The sequence below is a fragment of the Vicugna pacos genome, chromosome 2 (genome assembly GCF_048564905.1).
Source record: "Vicugna pacos chromosome 2, VicPac4, whole genome shotgun sequence".
Lineage (NCBI taxonomy): Eukaryota > Metazoa > Chordata > Mammalia > Artiodactyla > Camelidae > Vicugna > Vicugna pacos.
Genome location: NC_132988.1, coordinates 21,257,838 through 21,281,978, shown reverse-complemented (window position 1 = coordinate 21,281,978; position 24,141 = coordinate 21,257,838). Strand labels below are relative to the sequence as shown.

At 39.8% G+C, this 24,141-nt stretch overlaps 1 protein-coding gene across 1 annotated transcript in view; it reads right to left on the bottom strand.

The window, feature by feature from the left end:
• RNF150 (ring finger protein 150) overlaps nucleotides 1–24,141 on the bottom strand; it is a 226,589-nt gene that overhangs the window by 163,187 nt on the left and 39,261 nt on the right. The gene's annotated exons all lie outside the window — the stretch shown is intronic.

Here is a 24,141-nt window from a genome sequence, read left to right as displayed (position 1 = left end):
TTTCCCACAAGATATGTTGCAAATGTATTTCGGTCAATACATAATGACTGGCATCATGTGTAACAGCTGCACAGATTTCCATCCTGTTTGGCAGTTCCATGTAGCGACATGAAGGGCCTGCATTTGGAGCCAGACTGTCCCTTGTCTCAGTCCAGCCTCCATGGGTTTCAAAGAGCGTCACTCAACTGTGCTATGCCTCAATTTCTTCATCTCTAAAGTTGGGGGGAAACCCAGTAGCTACTTCGTAGGATTGTTGTGAAGATTAGTAAACATTGTAGGTTACATATTTAGCACAGCACCAGTATATGGTAACATACTTCATAAACGTTAACCACTAGGTTTTCCCATCACCACAGTCATACCCACTGCTAAACAGTATAAGCTTCTTAAAGGCAGCAACTGGGTCTTTATGGGCGTTGAGGTCCCAGTGCTTGTCACAGAGCTGACGTGTGATGACAACGTGCAGAACGACTGAATGGATGAATGGCTGACTGTGTTAATGGCATCTAGGGGGCTTTTAGACAACAGAAGACTAAACACCATTCAACATCTGCAGAGGACTGTCATCTAGCCCCCCTCAGAACTCAGTGAGTTTGGTCGTGTTAGGCTTCTCTACAAAGCTTTGTGAGCAACAGGGGACAACATTTTGCACCTGCCCGGCTTGAGTGGTTTGTTCTGCTCTCCCTACTTTAAACCCACCATCTTTCTTTGGCTACAAAGTCTGCCCTGCTGTCCCCATTCCTTCTGAGTCACCCCCTTCCCACTGGGACTTCCCCGGCCACCAACAAACCAGCCAGGGGACCACACATTCAGCCAAATCACTTATTCTTGAGGGTCCTCACCTGTATTCTGTGATACTTTGACCCTTTCTGGATACAAATCTCAATGATTTGGGTTTTGCATCCTTTCCAAAAAGTCTAAATATACTAGGTTGAAACAAAACTGACTGATCAGTCATCGAATGGAAAGTTCTCTTGCTGATTTGTTTTCAGTCACAGAGTCACCTTTTTTTTTTTTTAATTTAACAAAATGTGGGCTCTCATCAGAAGTTTAACGGTTTTATCTCAGGGCCCAATTTCCTGCATTGCTCTTTAGAATTCATCCAAGTTGCAGTTTCATTTTTTTTGCAGTAACCTTTTCCTAACATTGCAGAAGTTTCTGTTGAATATCATCAATTATTAATTAAGAATTCTGGTTGAAATTTTAGCTTTCCCTGTATAGGCAAAGTAAGATGGAAAGCTGAGGTAAATTACCTAGAAATCTGAGATTTACAGAATCTGGCTATTTGGGGAAAGTTCACAAGATTATAAGAAATCATCTTTTATCTATGTTATCACACCTTAGAATAAGATACACAACTTTAACATCTTTAGTGTTCATACCTTTGGTTTCTAATATTCTTAGCCAATTTTTTTTTTAATTTTCAGAGAATAAAAGTATTTGATTAAAATTAAAATAAAAATTCATAATAAAACTTGTTTACTTAATATTACAAAATTCTAAATATATATCCTTTGCTATGTGAACAAGTAGCTCTAACATCTCCAAGTAAGTTATTTGATTGTAAGATGAAAAAGGAATAATCTGGATTTGAGATTTTATTAAAGCTTCACTGCATCATACCTTCTTTGTAAGTAGCTTATATTTCAATTCCAATCATTCTGTTTTACTGAAAACACATTCATCTACATGACTGAGAAAGCTGGCCATAAAACACTATTACATTAAAATCTATTTTAGCTTAGGAGACTCCATGCATCATTACAGGTAATTGTCCATAGTATTTACTATGGTTACTGTGGGTTACTATGGCTAATTGTCAAATAAGTGATAGATAAATCTGAAAATAAAAATAAATATCAAGAGGAAATATAGCCAGTGGTATGTAGGGGTTTTGGCCTTTTATCTGTGTTATTTAGTAGTGTAAATTATATCAAGCTATGAGAAATCCAAAAGGAAAAAAAAATGATGCTTCATGTCAGCTCTCATATGCTGCTACAGCATGGATGTACATTCACATAAAGCCCCACAGAGATGCTGGCCTAAATTTTCATCTTTTACGACAGCATGGAGGTTTCATTATCCTTTCCATACCATTTCAGGAAATAAACTTTGAGCTAGTGAGCTATCTGCTCACACCTTGGGGACAAATAGAATACACTCTTAAAGAACAGAATGCTTGGGAAAAGGAACTCATGAATGCTAGATACTTCCTAGTATTTATATGGGAGCAAATGAAATAACTTTCAAAAATAATCAGACTAGTGGTATATACTATTTTAAGCCCAGTATGGTCCACAATAAACAAAACGCAATATGCCTCTTCTAAAAGATGGGAGATATGAACACAATATACATTAGTGAGAAAATTCCACTGAACTCATTGTAAAAGAAATCTGACTTGTCTCAGAGAAAATTAGCTACAGATTCTCAAAGAAAAATGTCAAGAAATTCTTATCACTGCTTCAAAGGAACCCTGGTAAATGTAGGCTCACTTTGCCTAAAGAGCACAGCGGCCACTACACAGGAAAAAACATCAGAAATAAAGGACTCATAAAATATAACACACAGTATTTTATCATACTTTAAATGAGTCATTAGTAAATCTGCCTATTATAGCATATTCCGCCTACTCACAAAAGGATCTGAATTAAGCAGGCTCTACTTCAATTGATATAAATAAACCAAATTTCAAGTAAAGGAAATGTCTCCCCAAATATATAGATTTTAAAATTTATTGAAGCATTTAAGGAAAGAGAATCAATCAGATAATTATGAGCTTCAGAATTGTAATAAGCACACTTTTCTCAATAACCTGTTATCTTTCGACTTCTTAAAATTTGAAGATTTGGGAGACTTATTTTTATACTACAGTAGAAAATCAAACTTTTTAAAGTGAAAAGAGAAAATGAAATACATCATGCCCAAGGTAAAGATAGATATGAAATTCAAGTAAGGAAAACTATAGCAAAATCTATTTCTTAAATGCATGAAAATTTTCCTTTTGGGGTTTTATGTAAAATTGTTATTGTTTTAAGCTTCTTTGTATTATAAAAGAAAATACACACAGACATACACAGACACAGACGATAGCCGGTCTGGAAGGTATAAATGTGTATAAAGCACTTGGGTTGAAAATCATTCATAATATTCAGCTTAGACGTAGCACTTTTGAACAACATGGCAACCAGCCAGCTGACCTTGTTTTTACACATTCTTCAGATACTTGAGATTCAACTGTATTAGCAATTTTGTATTCTGGGTTTTTTTTTTTTTAACAGATAATGTTATATTTGTTGTTTTTTAAAAAAGAATCTTTGTAAAAATTGTAATGACCCATTCATTCATAAATTTACTCATATAGATGCTGCATTAAATGAGTTATTAGCAAACTAGTTCATCGATAGTATATTCCACCTGCTCACAAAAGGATCTGTATTATGTAGATGCTACCTCAATTGATATAAACCAAATTTTAAAACTAAAGGATCTGCCTCCCAAAGGGACACAGATTTTAAATTCTACTCAAGCATACAAGGTTTCCTAAATCATCCCCTTTCTGTCCTTACAGTTACATGTGTCAAAGTTTTTATTTTTTGATAAGCAACTGCAGACAAATATCTTTGTACAGAAAGCAAAATAATTTCCTTATGATAGAGTCTCAAAAGTTAAATTGGTAATACAAATTATTTTTAAAGTTCTTTTTAAAATTTTTTTTTATTTTAAAGTTCTTAATAAAAATAAGCAAATTGCTTTTCTGAAAGAATGTCCCACCTCACATTTCCACCAGTCACATGTGAAAGGTGCTGCTTCGGAGCTGACATCATTTTATTTCAGTTCTTCAAGAAGGATCTGACAAAACTGGAACTATAAGTAAAAAGGATCTGCTTATTTAGAACATGCTACTGGACAAGTTATTATGCCAGACTCCAGGATACAAAAATAAATATTCTTTCCTTTGCAGATTTTACAGATTCTCACAGTTTAGAATGTGGATGTGTCCTGGTGTGTGTGTGTGTCTCTGATTGTGATGGTTGGGGGGGTTGTAATTACCAAAATTGAGTAACAAGTAGTCATACTCTTTATTTGAGTTGCAGGTTTTGCCTTTAGCCTTTCTTGCTCACTGAACTGTAAGAACGACTTTACAATGATCCATGACAAAAAGTCCTAAGCAACTGATTGAGCTCCGTAAACGGATATAACCAAAGTTAAAAAAACAACCAAACAACTGACTAAACCAAACAACCTCAACATTTCTTTTTATTCTTTCTTCTTTACTTTTAAAGCTCTACTTAATAATCAGAAAAGACATACTGAACGTTTGCCGTGTGGCAGGTGCTACTCTAACACTCAGCATGCTTTAACAAATTCAATGCTGGCAACACCCCTATGTGGTAAAAAATACCAGTTCCCTCACTTTACATCTAAGAAAACCAAGGCCACACAGCAAGTAACTGGCAGAGGTGGGATATGAATCTTTGTGGACTAAAAAAGGAAATCAGTCTAGTCTGCCTAGCCATACAGTAGGCACTCGGAAAAGCTTAAGCATCATTGGCTATGTATGTTTCTATTGTGGCCTACAGCCTGTGGATATGGTGAGGTCAAGGGTGATGACTAGAACGTCTTGGGTGTTGCTTTCCTTCCTTAAAAAAGTGAATTAGTGATATTCCCATTATACTCACATTAAAAAAAGAACCAATGACAAAATAAAAGCCAAAAACAAAAAGTAGTAACGTGGAGGGGGGGAATGGGAAGTAGGCAGTCTCTCTTAAGGATGATTTGTTGAATTAAAGGCAAGGCTGAGGGCTTGACACCATGATGTGGTTTTTTTAAGTTACAAGTTCAACAGCCTGACCGATGGTTCTTAAATAAGTTCTCTGTCTATCACAGGGCTCAATGTCTCCAGATCAACCTGCTTCTCTAGTTTGAGGAGAGGATGCTTTCACCTGGATTACTGTGATCTGAGGTGTGGGGCTGTCACAAACTTGGGATCAGTGTGTGAGAGGCAGAGGCAGTGAAGCAAAGTGTGAGGGAGAAACACACAACATAAAGGAATTCCCTGAGACTATATCTGAATGTTTCTGACCCACCCTCTCAAAATAAGAAAATACTTTTTAAAATACTAAAACAGAGACACGTCCTAGAATTAAGTATAGGAGGGAAAAAAAACCCTTCCTGTTTATAATATATTTCAAGTTTTCTATACCAGTGGCTGTTAGGAAACCATTAAGAGATGGCTCCTAATGAAAGGCTAACTTGAAAGGGCAGTGGATTAGGGTGTAAATGCTCTAAGAAGAAATTCATTATAATTCATTCTAAAGATAGACTCAGTAATTTAACAGTAGTATTTCACAAGAGGTCAAACATCAGAAAAACTGGCTTTGATATCCTCAAGATCACTGGGGTATGAGACCCATGTTCATTCACTCCAATTGTCTATCGAACTCCAGTTCCTTCAACACGTATGCCCTCCATCTAACCACTCCAAGTCATGCGACCCACATATGATCCCCCAAATAGAGACGGTGTGCAACTAGTACACCCATCTCCATCTGGACGCTGAAATTGGCTGGAATCCCATATCTTCACACAGTAACCTCAGAAAAGGCTGGCTTTCCTGAAGCTGCTCATGTTGAAATAATTCATTGCAGGCATTCTCCCTGCCTGGGTAGTTTCATCTTCCCAATCTCTTCACTGTGATTATCTCCTAACCCTTCTCAATGTTATTTGATTCATCCGATCCAAGTGCGTTCAATTTGGAAAGAGATGGATCAGCATGAACTTCCTCCTCCTACTGTTAAATTATTTCTCCTTATGACCCTTCTCCCCCGGATGCAGGAAGGGTAGAGTGAGGTCCAGCTGTTAAAAGCTATCATTTGTTCAGTGTGTGTGTAAAAAACATGAATCTGTTTTTCAGTAATTTTAGCATTCTACAAATTGCACTTCACATTTCAGAAGCAGATATCTCCATGTTCTGTCAGGTCAGTTTATTCTGTGCAGCAATATCAACCTTTCCTTTCCATGGAGAAGGTGTTAAAAGGGACCTTCAAACTGTGAGCAAGTGAGGAAAGATCCATTCAGACACTGAAGCCTAATCTAAAAAAGGATATCAGTGCCACCTTTATGGAATGTTTTAGTTAGTTTACACTTCCAAAGTATTTTAAGTACAAATTCATTTTTACACTAAAGCAGTTAACCATATCAAGAACTCACATCAAAATGTTTTATTTTAAATCAAACATATGTGTTCTAAAATTTTCTAAGCAAAGGGCTATAGCACCTTACTTAGCCCTGTGCTATGACAGTTTGTGAAACTGAAAGGTCTCTGTAATATTAAATCTGTCTGAATATTTTTACAAATTTTTGCAAAGCAGATCTTTTCCCAAAACACTAAAGACACACAAAACTACAAAATATAAATAATGTAGAAGACTTGGTTGACAATTAATGTAAATTAGTGTAAAGTCTGAATTATTAATACTGCATACCCACTATATACATGTTTTTAAATAACTTCAGATTAATTACTTGCAAATAAGTTATGGCTTGCCTAATTCCACCTTCATGTGGAATTGCTTTAATAACAGACAAAATAATCTGCTGTTAGAATACTAACTGCTTATTATTTATTAAAAAATGTATATAGAGTGATTGAAGTTGTCAATTTTTGTAGAAGTTTGAAGTCATTCTTAAGCTATTAGCATTCTAAGTTATTTTTTTTAAGAGAGAAAACAGGTCAGTCCTATCAGAAGTACCACAAATAGATCAGCTTTACTGCAGCTCCAGTAGAATCCAAATAGGTCAGTTTTACTGCAGCTCGGGCAATGAGTTGACAGGTTATTTTTTGGATTCATCCAAAGTCTGTGGCTGGGTCTGTCTATAACATGTTAGAAACAATCTAACATGCAAACACCAGAAAGTTCTAGACTGAGCATTTAATGCCTGTCTTGACATGGTCAAAACCAGAGCAGGTGCACTTTGATTAAATTCAGGGCATGTTATCTTCCTGCTGTTGGGGAAAAAAAAACTCCTTGCTCCTAATGATCTACATTGGTTTTCATGATTGGTCAATAGCATCACATAATTATTTGGTTACTTGCCAAATGACCTGACTATAAAGTACCAAAAGACGGTCTTTTAAAGCTTTCACCTTTGATTCCCATTTTCCAGTTCAAAGAGAGTAATTTCTCCTAAAAGTTTTTTATACTAAGATGGAAAATGTCTCAAGAAGCCCAGAGATGAAGCCAAATAAAAGAATTTTGCAATCATCTGAGGATATAGGTAGAACTTAAGGATCTCTATGGAAAAATTCACAAATAAGATATTTTACTACCATCGAGATAGAGTCAAGATACATTCTTCTACATGAGCTAATTGGTTTCTGTCACTCAAATTTTTGTATGACAAGCTTTAGCAGTGAGATCAAGCAAACAAAAAAGTATTCCCCAGGTTATTACTGGTGGATTTTGTTTTTAAAAAACGGAAGAAGAAAACTGAGCAGTGGAATATGGTCAGTAATACTGTAATAACTCCATTTGGGGAAAGATGGTTCCTAGACTCAATGTGGTGATCGTTTCATACTGTATGCAGATATCACATAACCAAGCAGTATAACTGAAACTACCAGAATAGTGTGTGTTGGCTGCATTTCAATTAAAAAAAGAAAATTGTGTAGCATTTCCAGCTTCATCCTTAAGAGCTTCAGACCTTGAATACTTCTGCATTGTCAACAGGGAAAAAAAAAGGAAAAAGGAAAAGGAAGAAAATAAAGTCAGGTAGTGAGAGAGGAAGTAAGAGAGGGGTGAAGAAGGTGATTTCTTGCTGGAAAAAGCAAGAAATATTTGGCCTAGAGTTTAATTGATTTAAAATATGGTACAAGTCTAAATATGAGGTTTCTGAGTGTGAAACAGTCTCGTATGAAAATACAGCTTTCTACAGCTCCTGAAGGGATGTGTGCCAGGAGGCACAGGGATAGTTTCATGGGTGACAGAGCACCCACACACTTTTAGGAAGTACAGGCATTTTAATTGAAAGAGATCAGGATGAGAGCCTTGTTCTTTCAGAATAAAGACCATTCACTGCTGAAATCGTGCCAGCACCGCATCTGCACAGTTTCAAAGCCCAAAGGCTAGAGAGCCAGGGCTGGCACCGAGGAGCCCGGGGAGCATTTACTTGTTATTTTTACAGAAGAAAAATACAAGTGGGAGACTCTGCCACACTTCCAAGCAACTTCTAGGGCTGTGCTATTCAAATTTCAATGTGCATTTGAACCACCTAGGGGATCTTGCTAAAATGCAGATTCTGATTTAGTATGTCTGGGGTCTGAGACTCTGCACTGACGCTGAGACTCTGCATGAACACACTGGGGCAGAAATGGTCCCGGGCACTAGCACTGAGGACCTTAATCACCCACAACGATGCAATGGTGTCAAAAGGAACTGTTGCAACAGGGAGAGTGTTTTTTATGTTGAAAGGGACAGATAAATGTGCTTTATCTTATGAAAGGATGAAAATATTTGTTACCCACTGACCACTTCTGGAAAACAGACACTGCGTTATCACAAACCTTGTTGCGGCTGAGGGTCTCTACAGAGTCACCGCCAGTTGCCATACGTTAATAGAGATAGTGCAGAATGATGATTCTAACGTCTGTTTCTCTAGTGTTTTGTGGTTCGGGCATATGTGTTTTTAGTGGGCCAAAAAAGAAAGGAAGAGTTACATATGCATTCAAAATGCATCTATTAAGTTGCTTCTATTGAACACACTAACTCTGTAATATCAGTGATGTAATATCTGTACACCATCAAGTAGCATATAAAAAGGCAATCACAAATAGAATTGCATTTTAAAATAGTTTTTGTATAAACTTTTGAAAACTGTAAATTATAAAATAGACAGATATGAGAGGTACGCCCGTACCATCCCTGCCCCAAGTTAATGTCAGTTCTCAACCTGATTTTTGTTCGATTTTTCCTCAGTGCGCCACCATGACCTATGAGCAGGACAGCATCATATCCAGTCTGGCTCCTTCTTGCTAAATCACCCCTAAGAGTCACAGCCCCAAAGCAAAGAGAGCTTCAATATTTAAAAACAATGAAGTTATATTGTTTTGAATCACTACACCTTCTACACTGAAAGTTTCTCCCTTATGCTTTATAATTGTCAATATTACCCACCTTGTTTGATAGTTAAGCCATCACAGAGGACTGTCCACACTGGTCCCACTACCCGCAAGTCCTCAGGAATCAGGGTGTTGTACTGGTCACGCTGCCCGCTCAGTGGGGATGTTAACCACAGCTACTGCGGCAGAGCTAGCGACATGGGACCCAGCAGAAGAGAAGAGGAAGAAGAAGAAGCAACTGGAGTGGAAAGAGCCTTGGATGGGGGGAAGTGGCACCCCCCCAGGGCAGCTGCAGCCAGTCTCAGCTTTCTGGAAGAGCCATGGAAAGCGGCCGTGACCATCCCAGAGTCAAGAACATAAGGGGGCAATCTTGAGATCTGACCAGGCAACACCTCTGCTTTGGATCCAAAACAAACATCTCAAGCCTCATCCCTGAGGTAAAACATCAGAAGACCAACCCTTACCTGCATCTGAGACTCTTGTGCCTCAGTTTCTTACTTGTTAGAACATAGCAATAATGCCGCCTACTCCACTCCCAGCTTATGGGGGATGCAGAATAAGATGAGATACTACGAATAAAAAGACTCAGAAAAGAGAAAGGACTATACTGTTCATCATTAATTATGACTTACAATACTTACTACTGTTTTTTAAATTTATCACCTGCATTGTTACATGGATCCTAGCAGCCAACTGAAATGTGGTGCTCAGTGAAAAAGCCTGGGGGGAAATGGCAGACAAGTCTGGTTTTTCAATTTAAATTCCATGTGATTCTTGTTTTTTTATCTGATCATCCTGATCTGGTGCTCATCTCTACCACCTGAGCTCCATGGAAGACCAGAAACGCAGGTAAGATAGACTTTCTAGCAAAGATATGATGGATGAACAGGGTTGTCCAGGCTAAGAAAGGGCAGGGGCAGGGGTCTGGGAAAGAACTAGAAGCTGGTGGGACCTGACAGAGTGTTCAGCTCAGGCAGCTGCAGCACCAGGCAGGGGAGCGGGGCAGGGTGAAGATTCTGGGAGTGGATGACTGTCTGTGGGACTCTCCCCAGCCTGGACTTCTGGGGCAAGCCGAAGGATCTGGTAGTTTGAAGGCAGTGAAGGAAAGTGCAGCCAGTATACAGAGACATGGCATAATTCAGTGTAATTACTGAACTTGAACTTTGAGAACACATTACTGTTAAAATAATACCCAGTGAATACAATCTACTAAGAAGCAGCTGATATTAAGCAACAACCTTCAAGCAGAGAACTGGGTTTTGGCACCATGCAGGTCACAGCCACAACGGCTGGCAGGCAAGGCTGGCCTAGCTGGCTGTGCGGCATTACCGCAGACGGCTGACAGGAGAGGGCCGGGGGAATCCTGATGGTCAGAATGTGAACCGGTGACTCCAGGATTATTCTTGATGGCGGGCTAGATGCCTCTATCCGTCAGGGTCATGTTTGAAAAACAGAAACTGCTCTAAGTATTTCAAACAAAGGAAACTGGTTCACAAGGGAAAGCTGAAAAGTAAACAGGGGAGTTGGAGGCCACCTAGAGATTAGCATCCGCAGGAAGCTGCTACCACTCCTGGGGCTGGAGAAGTAAGAAGGAGTATGTTACTAAAGCCCAGAGGCTGGGGCTGGCTTGTAGGACCTACACCCAAAGGTAAGGCTGCCCAGCAGAGCAGAGCCACAAGACAGACAAAACACTCCAGAGATGCTACCCAGAGCGTAATGACAGAGAAATATCCTGGCTTCTCCTAGACCTGCTCCATCAGTGCTTCCCATTGTCAAATCTGCCTGGAAACCAGCCAGCAAGGGCCCTGGGATGCTCCCGGGATACAGGAAGGGTGGGCGGTGGTTCTGAGAGCTGACTGGTAGATGATGGAGAGCAAGGCTTCAGCTGGTCAGGCCATCCAGTCGGCTAACCCCTCACACTGCTCTCACGCACACTAGACGACCGTCCCAATACCATTTGTTCAGTGAACAGAGACTGTCCACTGACCAGCATGCTGAATATTCCACTTCCCTTGGCAACTAAGTTTCTGACTGTAAACTGACAAACTGGAATTCCTGCAGCTTAGAGTCTCCCCTTTTTGTTACTGAGATTCAGTCTCCCTGGATGCAAATCAAGATCTTGGTCCTAAAAAACCGAATCTAGACCAAAATCTCCCAACTAAGGCTAGCCCTGGTTTCGGGCTGCCTCTAGAGTAAGAGTGAGCCGACTCCTTCTGGGCAGTCAGAAGGTAAATATTTTAGGCTTCGTGGACCATATAATCTGTTGAGTAGACAGCTTAACTCTACACTAGAGGGAGTGAGCAGCTCTCAAGGATGCCTAAACAGATGGGCGTGGCTGTGTTCCAATAAAACTTTATTTACCAAAATGGGTGGTGGGCCGGATTTGGCTCTCAAACTGGGCCACAATCTGCTGACCCCTGGTTTAGCCCAACAACAATCAAGTCAAAAAAGTCCATCTTGAAGTGACTCTCAAAACAAAAGAATAAGTAGCTAAAAATTTGAGGGTATAACTGATATCCATTGCTCTTTACTAACTGGAATTATATCTTTTCATCTCAGTCTAATAAAAGGTTCAACATTTTACTATATTTTCCCCTGAACTTCTCCATTATATTATAGATCACATTGAAAATCTCTAGTTTTATTTTTCCCCAATGCAATTTTTATATTCATGATGACTTTTGACATACTGCTTTTCTATATAATTTGAGTTGCATCTAATTGAAATAGGACTTAAATTTTTTTTTACATTGGGCTTTTCAAAATACTTTTATTCCTAGTACTTTAAAAAACTTGCCATCATTCCTTTCTACTTTTCCTTATGTGAAGTTTGGTGGGAAAAAATCTCTGGCATAAGAACATTTTCTTTTTAAAAACACTTTTTTCTAGATCTGATTGGAAAATAATACTATCCAGTCACTTGTTTTCATAAAAATGTGCAAGGATACAATACCCATGAACAGACTGCATATATTTTGTGAAATGCGGATAGAAACAACTCTTTAAAGATTTCTTTGACGTTTTCTAAAATTGTACAGCATAAGCTGACATGTATAGGTCATTTCCAGTCTTTTCCAGACTTTGCAAACTTTGCTCTAATGCCTTTTGCTGTTTGTTACTCGCTCCAAATTCATTTCTTCTCTCTACCAGTCTTTAGTCAGGCCTACTTCCCATTTCTATAATGAAAATTTTTTTTAAAGTTATATCAGTGATATTCAGTTTTTCTTTGCATTTTCTCTCAAAATAAGATGCTTACTATCTCTTCCTTGAGTTCAAGCCTAAGATGAGGCCACAGATTCTAAGGTACAAGCTAATCTGATTTGATTTAACCAGTCATTCAGGGTTTGGCCCCTTATCGTCACAGTATGTGCGTTTCTGTCAAAGTTTCAAACTGGGCTTTCTATTCTTCATGTATTTTTCCTACTGCAGAATTTATTTATTAGCACCTTCAAGTCAGTGGACCCTGATTCTCCGTTCCTGACTTTATTTACACTATCAATTTCGAAACTTTTTCTTTTGTCAAATTGGCATTGGCTGGCCCTCTTGAGATCCTGACTTCCAAGTCTCTGATTAAAAAGAAAAACCACATTGGACTCTAAGAAAATGGTACAAATGAACTTATTTAGAAAACAGAAATATACTCACAGATATAGAAAACAAACTCATGGTTGCCGAAGGGAAAAGCTGGGGCAGGGCAGGGAGATAAATAAATTAGGAGTATAGGATTAACAGATACATACTACTATGCATAAAACAGATAAAAAACAAGGGCCTACTTTACAGTATAGGGAACTGTATTCAATATCTTAAAGAACCTATAATGGAAAAGAATCTGAAAAAGAATATATATATATATATATGTATGTGTAACTGTATCACTTTGCTGTACATCTGAAACTAACACATCATTGTAAATTAACTATACTTTAATAAAAAAAACAAAGATTCTGGACAATTTAAATTTTGCTTATGTTTAAATATTTAATATAGTCACATGATAGTGAGTGACACTTCCTTCTACTGGTCAAAATGATCCCATTTGAAAGAGGACAGCTAATTCTAGCTCCACTCCAGTCATTTGATGTCAGTGGAATTGCAATTTTTGCCTCCAAAACCCCCAAATGTAGGTCTAAGGGGTACAGTGTGAGAGTAGCATCCTGGGGCCCTGGAAAAGTTGCCTGGCCTAGGGTTGTGTGTTCTTTAGCTGCACCTGGTACACTTCCTTCTGACTATATCAGGAGGGAAGGAAGTAAAAAAGGGGATGGAAATCAGTGAGTTATGCCCATTCAAAACAAGAGATGCTCCAGAGAAATGAAAACATATGTCTACACAACAACCTGTACATGAACGTTTACAGCAGCTATATCTATAATCACCCCGACCCCAATGTCCTCAGTGGTGAATGAATACACAGACGGTGGCTCATCCACAGAGAAGACTGCTGCTCAGGGGCAAACTAATGATACTCAGGGTGAGCCTCAAATGCTTCATGTTCAGTAGAAGCAGCCAGATGCAAAAGGCTACAGACTGTCTGATCCCATTCATACAGCATCCTGAAAAAGGTGAAGCTATGGGGACAGAGAACAGCACCGTGGTTGGCAGGGGATGGAGGTGTGGGAAGGATCTGACTACAAAGTGGCAGCACAAGAGAATTTTGGGGGGTGATGAAACTCTTCTGTATCTTGATTGTGGTGGTGGTACCTGACTCTTGTCAAAACTCATACGATTGTTTAAAAAAAATGAATTTTACTGTATGCGATTTAAAAAATAAATGTCAGAAATGCCTTTTAAAAACCACAGCAAAAAGAGGAGGGGGGTTGTTCCTGGCTGTGGAAGCAAGAACAGACACTATAAAGATTAAATTCCACCACTGGTTAGTGAACAACTTGGGGAAGATTCTAGTCTTCTCCTCCTTAAGTCCCCCCCCCCCCCCGCCCCGGTTAAGTGTGACTGGCCAGGCTGGTGTTCTCACCGCGTGTCAGGATCTGGGCTTGCAGGTGTCCTGCTCACATTGGCCTTGCGTCCTGCTGCAGAAGGACCTGGCGGCCACCCTCTGAGGCTGGAGACCCGGCCCCTCTGCCTGGGGCTTTGCGCTGCTCGCTTCCCTAACCACTGAGGTTAAGCTGTTTCTCTAACCTAAATGATGGAGGCTTTGATTTTTCTTGAAGCAGCTTTAAAACAAAATTCCGGCAGCCAATTCCTGCCTCAATCTCTAAGGTTTTGGTCGGGGGAAAAAAATGCATCTTTTTCTTTCCCTTGAAACCTAAGTGTCCCAAGGGAAGCGCAACAATTTTTTATAAAGTGTAATCACGCTCTGAAACTGAGACAGCCACACAAATGGCATACTTCAGTGCTCTGAGAATTTATCCTGGTCCAAAGTAAGACTCAACACTAGTGTAAGATGCCTGTACTGGGTCAGTGGGTAACTGGTGAAGCCAGACAGGGTTGTCCTCAGCCAACATAGACTGCAATGAATAAGGGAACAGGCTCTCCGAAACCTCAGAAGTTAAAATCTTAGAAGACCCTGCAGGATTTCTGAAAAGGTACACTGGAGGGGAGGACCTACATTTTATAAGCTTCACTGCTTTGCAAGGGAAACAATTTCACTTTGTCCCATATTAAACTATTGCCAGGCATGCTTTCAAAATCGGAGACTGTGTCTATAAATAGTTTTTAAAAACGTTTAAAATGAAAGATTCTAAAAAGGCTCTTCCATTTCAAATGCAAAATATCTCTGCACAACTCGCAGTGATGGCATAGGCTTAGATAGTGCTATTTAATGAAGACCTGCCTTGTTTCATCATCTTTATCTGTTCTGTCAGGATCTAATAGAGACAATTTGTTAATTGATGTGTCTAATTTGTTGTAAAACGTGACAAGGAGTATTTAGCTACTGTGAAGCAATCTTAGTGTGGACACTGTTTGGAGTGGTCGATACTTGGCTAAAAATATTGGCTTTCTGCTCTCCCCAACCCCAGCTACTTGCATTCAACACATCCTATCCTATTTTCAATGATCTGAAAATTAAGCCTTGGTGGGGAGGGTATAGCTCAGTGGTAGAGCACATGCTTAGCATGCACAAGGTCCTGGATTCAATCTCCAGTACCTCCATCAAACAATAATAATAATAATAAGCCTTGCTTTATTCTGGAAAATTCTAGGCCAACTCCTAAGAAAGCAAAAAGGCTACGTTGATCTTTTGCCTGTCTTATTTTCACTTTTCTTTTTCTTCCTTTGAGGAGAGTGTATAGTGACCAATTGCCGGAGTCAGACCACCTGGGCCCAAATTCCAGCTCCATCATTTAATAGTCACGTGAGCTTGGGCAAGTCACTTAACCTCTCCGAGCTTCAATTTCCTCATTTGAAGAATAGGGACCATCAATAAGAGTACTTGTCATGCAAGATCATTGTTTTTTCAAAAAAAATTAAAATAGGTAAAGTGCTTAGAGCAGTGCCTGGCACACACCAAGTACTGCAAAAGCGCACGTAGCTGCTGTTACCAGGGCAACACCTCCTGAACACCACGCACAGCGGCGGGAAGAGGAAGATCTGGGGGGTGAGACGGATGTGACTTTAAATTCTGCCATGTTTTAGCTTCATGTCCTCTGAGCCTCGGTTTCCTCAGCTGTAAATGGGGCCTCCTAACAGAATGTCATACACAGATCTAATGCCTCGCATTTAGCCAGAATCCTGCCGCTGTATGGCAGTAGCCAGAACTGGAGGCTCTGAACCACAAAGCCTGCGAGACTTCGGGCAAACTGCTAACCTCCCCGAGGTTCAGCTCCCTTTTAAGTAAATGGCAATAAATATAGTACTGAGTTCATAACATTGATGTGATGATTAAATGAAATAAGGCACTTAAAGTACAGTCAGGTCTCAATATACATTGTTTAAAATTATAAGACAGTCACTCCTCTCAAAGAGCCAGCATATGTTATACAGGAACCTTGAAAAAATGTTCCTTATTTAAAAAGACCTATTTGTATTTCAGTAATAATTTATTTTTTTAACATTTTTTATTGATTTATAATCATTTTACAATGTTGTGTCAAATTCCAGTGTTCAGCACAATTTTTCAGTCATTCATGGACATATACACACTCATTGTCACATTTTTTTCTCTGTGATTTATCATAACATTTTGTGTATATTTCCCTGTGCTATACAGTGTAATCTTGTTTATCTATTCTACAATTTTGAAATCCCAGTCTATCCCTTCCCACCCTCTACCCCCCTGGTAACAACAAGTCTGTATTCTCTGTCCATGAGTCTATTTCTGTCCTGTATTTATGCTTTGTTTTTGTTTGTTTGTTTGTTTTTGTTTTTTAGATTCCACATATGAGCGATCTCATATGGTATTTTTCTTTCTCTTTCTGGCTTACTTCACTTAGAATGACATTCTAGTAATATTTTAAACAGAAAATGAAAAAGTGTTTCTGCCTTGAAAAACACCTCTTCCCAGTGAGGCCAGATTAGTGGGCTGTAACAGGAAGATTAACCTACAGTGGCACATTAAATCTCTCCGTAATCTGTCATGAAATCCCACTGCCTCTTCTTTCAGTAATCTCTGAAATCTGTCCTTTCCCTTCTCCCTCTACTACTAATTCCCAACCAGTTTATTACTTTCGTTTTTGCTGCAAAAGACAAGTATAAAACAAAACGTAGTTCTTCACCAGATTTGAAATCGTCTACCTGGATCCTGACTACTTTACTTTGCGATCTTCACCCAATCCAGGGCTAGCTGCCATTATCAATTTAATCTTCTTTTCTCATTGTCAAAATGTGTCACTATAACAACTTAAAATGTACCTTCTAATTTCTTGATTAGCTTCATTCTATATTCCTTACTTATCTCAAGTATGTCCTCTTTTCACAACATCTCCCAGGAAAAATTCTATTCTGTGAAATGTCAGCTAATCTGAAATTGCATCTTTTCCCCCTTTTCTCCCTCTAGACGAATCATCTTTGTGTGAGACAGGGCAAGGGGACAATGTGTCAGCTGTTACATTATAAGCTTAGCTCTGCGGAGGGCTTTAGAATTAGTCCTCCAGACGGGCTGACAGTGATGAGCGCTACTAGGAGGCTGGGGCCGCGCGTGCGCACTAGGGGAAGGGAGCCGGTGAAGGTACAGGGCGGCCGTGACAGGGAGTCACCAGGGATCTCTCGGACAGCAGGGGGCGCTGCCACAGGTGGAACAGGCCCCGGCCTACACGTGAGAAGCCTGATTACCAAAAGGGATCTGCTCCTGTGGCTCTGGGTCCAGTGACCTCAACAATGACAACCGTGAGTTCAGCGTGGTTGTCACCACTAAGGAGCAGCAAAGATTTCTAAAGGATCACCTCTGGGTAAGTGGCCATCCTGAGTCACAGTGTTCCCAACACAACTCTTGAGTCACAACCATCCAGCTCCTCCACTACTCTGTCTGCAGCTTTCAGGACAGTCAGCCCTGAGGGCGCAAACACAGCATCAGGTGCAAGCAGCCGTTACTGCTGGCACAGCTTCAGGGCTCAAATTCTAGAAAGGCAGGCCAGGCTAAGGACATGTCCATCTTATTTCACAAATGGCTCTGTCCTATCAGTCACTAAAATAAATGCTATGTAGATGTTAGCTGAGCTGTTACTTTGAGCTGGGTAAATTTTCTCTACTTTCTTCCTGTGTCTTCTCTGAGCTCCCTTAACTTCATCTGCCAAGCAGCTCACCCCAAGCAAAGACATCGCAGAGGAGGGCTTCTTACACCTACTGACAGACAGCAGGAAATAAATGAGACGAAAGGAAACCCACGCTACCCCAAATGGAAGAACCTAAAGGCCGTTTGCTTCCATTGGACAGAGATAAGAAAACAGTGTTGTCAACCAAATCTTAGCAGGGGAGGGATTCTGTGTGTTCCATATTTAGGAGTTTTAGATTTATGAAATTTCTCTACTAAAGGAGTTGAATTTTTATCTTCCAGAATTTGTTGGGGAGAAAAAACCTCCTGAGTACCACCTAAAAGCATAATGTAGAAAAGTAAGCAAAGATAAAGTAACAGTCTGTGAAGTTCAAGATTTTTTAGAACAAAATAATAACTGATTTGTTCTTTCATGTGTGCAAGAGAAAGACAGAGAGAGAGAGAGAGAGAGAGAGAGAGAGAATCTACCTATATTTAGAGAGAAAATTGATAGTTTTTTAAAACCAATTATTTCTTTAGAGACAGGAATTTTCATGGCAGTTTAAAGAACCACTTAAACTGATGCGTTCACTGGTGTCTGTAAATGGCCCCCACTCAGTGTCAATGGAATTGAAAAGCTTTTGGTTTTTAGATTTCTACTCCCTTTGGAGAATTCTGTTTAATTTTCAAAACTGTCAACTGTTCCACTTGTGCCCCAGAATTCTCCGAACTCTATGGTCACTCTGCATTCAACACTGTTTCACTGTCAAAGTATAATTATGTGTTTGTACCAAAGAAACCAAATGCCCTTTGCTTCTCAAAAGAATGCTTCAGCTCTGCCACTTAGGTTAGTTGCTCAGACCCAACGCACGGGCTTGGGGCACCCCTGCCGCACGCTGATTTCAGCTCTGAGTTCCTCTGCTGTTCTGAACTCTTCAGAGAAAAGAGACTAAAATAATCCAGAGTAAGCTACACATAGTAGTGACCATATTCCCTGAAAGTTTTTTTTTTTAAAGCCCAAAAGCAATGTGCATAATAATCGAGGGATTAAATAGTGCTTCTGATGCCACTGCTCTTCTGCTGTACACATTACCGGCCACGTTTCCTGGAAACCACATAACCTTGACCCCAGTGCCCAGGGTAACTGAGGGAATCCCATTCAATTCCTGGTCAACAGTCACAGGCACCATTACTGGGTTTTCTAACATTTTCTAATTGTTTTGGTCTCCGTGTCTTCGTGTCCTGAAATGACTTTGGGGCAGTTTTTCTTGTGCTCCTGAGCCTGATTTCCTACCTTTCTAACTCAGTCCAGGAAAAAAAAAAAAAGTGCCTAATAGAGCCAGGAGTCTGCAAAGTCAAGAAACAGGACAAACTTATTTTTTAGTATGTTAAGTACGTTTGCATATATCACATTCGGTATGGTTTTCTTTAAATTTAGGTGAAGGACCTCTACATGAAAGCAATGGGTACACTAGTGAACCTGACAAAAACAGAAAACAAAAAACACACACCAATACATCGTTTTTCTTGCATTAACAAACTTTCAGAGCCTCTATAGATACTTATCATATGCTCTAAAGATAAGCTTACCCTGTTTCCTGACTTCTAAGACACTGAATAAAAGGCACACTCCTGAGGAAGCTGACAGAATGGTTCATTAAAGATAGTGAGTCTGATAATGGCATTACCCAACCCCCCCACCACCACAGGGTAGTTTCTCAACAACCCAGAAAGCAGAGAGAAATAACCAGTTCTGTTGAGTTTATATACCAGGAATTGAGATCCTTAGATACTGACTTTTTACCATAAGCAGGAAAAACATTATCAATAACCACACTCAGAAAACCAATCAGATGACTCTCTGAAAATGCCTTGTGCTCCTGGCCACAATTGAAAAAAAAAAAATATATATATATATATAGAGAGAGAGAGAGAGAGAGAGAGGTATAGTCAGTTTTACAAAGTTGTGTCAATTTCTAGTGTACAGCACAATGCTTGTCATACATGAATATACGTATATTTGTTTTCATATTCTTCCTCACCATAAGTTACAAGATATTAAATATAGTTCCCTGTGCTACACAGTATGAACTTGTTGTTTATCTATTTTATATATAGTAGTTCATAATTCCCAATTTATCCCTTTCCTCCCCCTACCCTCTCAGTAACCATAAGTTTGTTTTCTATATCTGTGAGTCTGTTTCTGTTTTGTAAATAAGTTCATTCACCTTTTTTTTTTAAGATTCCACATGTAAGTGATACCCTATGATATTTTTCTTTCTCTTTCTGTCTTACTTCACTTAAAATGACAATCTCCAGGACCATCCATGTTGCTGCAAATTGCATTATTTTATTATTTTTTTATGGCTAAGTAGTATTCTGTTGTATAAATATACCACGACTTCTTTATTCAGTCTGGTCACAATCTTGATCCTAAACAAAATCTTTTCTTCCCTTCCTCCTCTTCCTTTTCCATTCTGGCTTAAAACTACTAACAGGTTTGATTTACACGTTAGTGGTGTTGGTCTCAGTGAGGAATTTTGGTTCTGTCTTGCCTGGAAGTTACAAAGCGGAAGTTACAGGAGGTGCTGAACTGAACTGAGACATAGCCTTATAAAAGAGCACAATAAGGATCCAGATCAGCAGGAAAGCTATGTCTCAGGAGGAGATCCCTGTTAGATATTTCCATTTCCCTTCTTTTTTGCCCAAAGACATAGAGACACTGAGAATGGACACAAAGTTGGTTATGGAGTCCTTTCTGCCAGTGTGACAGAATGTGTACACACAACTCACATCCAGATGCACAAAGATGCGTAGTACAAATGCCTCACATGACTGATACCTTTCTAGGCATTTATGAAAGCTATAAAGGCAGCTGACTAAAGGGCCAAAAAAAATGCATCAATGAAGACTGAGCAAAGATTAAATATACGCTCTTTGGAAGTATAATGGAAAATTAAGTTAACAGACTTTGTAAGTGCCCCATCCCAACCCTTGCACACGTATACCTGATTTCCATCTCTGAATAAAGTAGTATAATGTGATACGGATCAGACCACCCCTAATTTGAATCATTATTTAAATTTATGTAGAATGCATTGTCAAATAAATGCACGCAATTCATTCTTAGGCACGAGTCAGAAACACATGACAAAAAAAATGACAGCTCAGTGCTCCTTCATATTTACCATTTTAATGATTTCAGCTTAGCAGGTAATTGTTTCTATGACCTGAAGTTACAATCACTTTCTCCTAAATAGTTGAAAGGAGTGTTATCATTCCTCAGGCTTTGTAGTAATGCTATATATCTGAAACATCTATTCAAGCTACACATCTGAAAGACAAGGAATATCCAGATTTAACTTTTTTCCAGGAAACCACACCAAATAAAGGGTTGTATCCACTGAAAAAGGGAACTTGCAGAGCAAACACAAAGCTAAATACCAGAGATGTGGCATTTTGAAAATAATCCCAGCGTCTATTTTAACTGTAACTCTCTCAATTTGCCAACTACGGAAAAGAAATGGACTTTAAAAATAACAGAAGTACTTTCACATTTCTCACCAAGTCCATTCTTGGCAGTCTGAGGGCTGAGTTGGTGCTAAAGGATGCTTGGGCTTCTGATCAACAGAGAAGCAGGTCTGGAAACTTCTAGTATAGACATAGCATGAACTAGAGTGAAGATTAGGAATGAGCTTGAAGCCCAGAGAGGTGAAAAGACTGACTGGTTGAAATAAAGATTCATTTGGGAAAAATGTGGATTGGACAATGTGGTAGACCATATTTTGCAAATTTGCCATCATAATATCTCCCATCTCATAGATTCTTCTCATGATGCCACCCTGACACTCCTCCCATGGAGAGATGAGGTCTATGGCTCTTCTCCTTGAACCCAGCTGGGCAGAACTTTTAAAGTCTTTTTACCAATTGAGTACTCATAACAGCTCTGCAACTTTCAAGGCTCGATCACGAACATGCCTTGCCCTCTTGTGATGTTCATTCCTGAGGCCTGCCGCCATGCTTTAAGGAAATCCAAACTAGTCTAGGTGGACAGACTACATGCAGAAGCCATATGTAGGTCACCTCCGGTAAGATCTCCAAAGAGAGTCAGCATCAACCACCGGACACACTGAGTAACGACGCTGCCACAGTGCCCCTGCCATCAAGTCACCCCAACTTTTAAGTCTTCTCAGCTGAGAGCCCAGACACTGGGGATCAGAGATAAGCTGCTGCTTCTGGGCTCTGTCCCGATTCCTGACCCGCAGACTCTGTGAGCATAAAAATGGTTGTTTTATGCCACCTAAGTGCTGGGGCGACTGGTTATACAGAAAAAGTAACTGGAACAGGTACCTATTGTGAGACAAGTATTAGAACTCATATGACCAGGCTAAGAGGTGTACGGGAAATCAGGGGAGATTTTCATACAGAGTGATTTGGTAATCAAGAGCTTAAGACATGAGAGAGGATGAGTAAGAGGAAAAATCATTTAAAAAATTGTTACATTGGCCTGATCTAATTTTAGTAGAAGAGAATGAAAAAGGAGGGGAGAGATGTTTCATTGGAAGTGTCAGTGAGTTTTGATGCTAATGGAGTGTGAAAGACAAAGGGGTGAGGGGAATTGCACACTTTTCCCAGGGGCCATTTGCAAGCAGGACAAACAAAAAGGACAGCCAGGCACCAGAAGTGGAAGACAGACAGCTTGTGTTTCAGACTCAAGACATCTGAAGCAACCTAGAGCACCCAGGAGGACAGTATAAGCAGTCTGAAAGACAAGGCTAAAAACCTAAGGGAAAAGATGTGTTGAGATCTATACATCATCTGAATAAAGGGGACAGTTAAAAGGACAAAACAGAATTGCTCTATGAAGAGAAAGATTTTAGAAACAAGAGGGCGAAACACTCCAGATTTACCGGGCATCTGCATCTTTCTGCAGTTCCCTAACTGCCTCCATTCACACCCTGCCCTTCATCCCAGGCCTCCCCTTCGGCACTGTCCTCCTTCCCATTATCATGCATATCCTTTGCTTGTCACACTTGGTCCTCCTTTTAATTTCCTCCCTGTTATGGACTGCATTGTGTCCTCCTAAAATTCATATGTGAAGCTCTAACCCCCAACATGACTGTATTTGGATCTCCTACCTAGTGTCTATGAGAAGGTGACAAAGGTTAAATGAGGTCACAAGGGTGGGGCCCTAATCCGACAGGGCCAGTGTCCTTATAAGAGGAGGCAGAGATGCCAGAGCTCTCTCTCCCCACCATGTGAGGACACAGCAAGAAGGCAGCTGTCTACGAGCCAAGAGAAGAGGGCTTGGAGTGAAACCTACCTTGCCAGAACCTTGATCTTGGATTTTCCAGCCTCCAAAAGTGTGAGAAATAAACTTCTGTTGTTTAAGTCTATAGTATTATAGCTATAACGGTATGGTTATAGCAGCCTGAGCTGACTAATACAATCCTTGCTCCAAATACTTTTTATGTCTTTCTCCAGACCTTACTTGACCAAGTAGACTTTGTCCAGGCATGTATGAAAGATTATCCTAAAATGGCTTAGATCATGGAGGGACAGCTTCATGGTCACCAAGAAACTTCATAATGAAAATATTTATGATAAGAAATAATCCATTACTTTTTGTTAGAATGCTATTTAGTAAATTTGTCAAATTTGTTTACATTTTATTTTAGTTATGTAAATTTAATTTACACAAAAAGTACTTGTGGGAGTTATTTGGGTAGCGGTACATAAATAACACACCTGCAAGGCACAGAGGAAAACTGACATATAAACGGGGCTAAGTGGAACTGAGCTTGTGCTAGGGGGAGAAACAGGTATGTGTCGGGCTCTTGGGAGTATGACCCAGGGCTCCTGAAGGGAAGGCTGGCTTCTAATAGCATCTGCCGTCTTGACTTCTCTTGGCAAGACAAACATTGGAAATAAAACTAAAAAAATGTAAACCTTAGGGAAACAACAGACCAATACCCGCTAGCAATGGTCAGTAAGACCAGGGACATGAACTAGAACCAGTGACTTAGAGCTAGAAGGAGACTTGGAGTCACATAATCCAGTCTACAGATGAAGTCGTTTAGGTGAGAATCTCTCAGGACCTTTTGAACGCTCCCCTCCTCTTACAGCATTCCACAGTATGCCCACTGGAGTTAGGGTGAGGGAGAAACTTTCCTATCATGACTTCCAGATTTTCCCGCATTCATGTACGCATTCATCATGCATTCACTCCACCAAGACATGAGAAGCACTAGGCACCAGGTTTTCTTAAGTAGTTTGTATAAGAGATGAGTACATTGCAGTTCATAGTGACATGAAATCCATTATATGGAAGGAAATGCTGATGTTATAAAAGTGCAACAGCACAAAATCAGCA